Raw genomic sequence first — 919 nt, 5'->3', positions numbered from 1 at the left:
TTTAACAGTGTAGTTCATTTATTTTTATCCGTCGGTAATCCCTGCAGGAACGAGGTTCTGTCCTAGTTTATGTGGTTCCTGTTATTTTGGAGTTCAAGAAAAAAATTGAACAGGTCATAATCTATTTCTAGATTTGTTTCTCTGGCCATAATAAATCTAATACTTTCATAGACTTAAAACTTGATGCTCTTAAGCTACTGAGGTAAGTTACCCATAACAGATTTTTTTGTATACACATTTTAGGTGAAAATTTTAATTTTACTTAGCTGCTACTAAATGACCCCTGCATTATCTAATTATCTGGAAATATTCAGATGCCAATATGAAAGCAGAAATTGGGGAAGTTTGATATAGAGCTTTCACATCTGCCCACTTCAAGACAAATAAAAATGGAAAAGCTTGTTGGGAGTTATGGCAAACTATTTGTAGGATGCTGTTTACAGTAAGATTATGTAAGGTCATTGAAGATCATCCTAGATTATTGACCCAAATGTCTTCCATGAGCTGGTACTAAACCATGAGCTGTGTACTAAACACACTATACCAGCGGTTCTCAAACTGTGGGTCCTGACCTTCTCAGCATGGGGTCGCAACTCCATGTTGCTGACTATCAGTCAGTGATTCAATGAGTTATTTTTAGATAATTTTGTGCGATCACAATGTTGCCATCTGCAGTAACTTGTTGGAGTCCTGTACTTCTTTTTATTGTCTGATGGGGTTCCAGAGCAAAATAGTTTGAGGACACCTGCACTATACAACCTGACCAGATCTTGTGATGCACAATGGATTGCAATTGACCCGCCTACAGTGTGTACACCTAATTAATTGTTAGTGGTCACCGCTTCCTATGTTCTACCGTTATTGGTTTATAACAATGGATCAGATGGTACAGCATTGTGAAATGTCAATACTACACATT

The sequence above is a fragment of the Crinia signifera genome, chromosome 4 (genome assembly GCF_055691185.1).
Source record: "Crinia signifera chromosome 4, ASM5569118v1, whole genome shotgun sequence".
NCBI lineage: Eukaryota > Metazoa > Chordata > Amphibia > Anura > Myobatrachidae > Crinia > Crinia signifera.
This window is presented reverse-complemented; position numbering follows the sequence as displayed.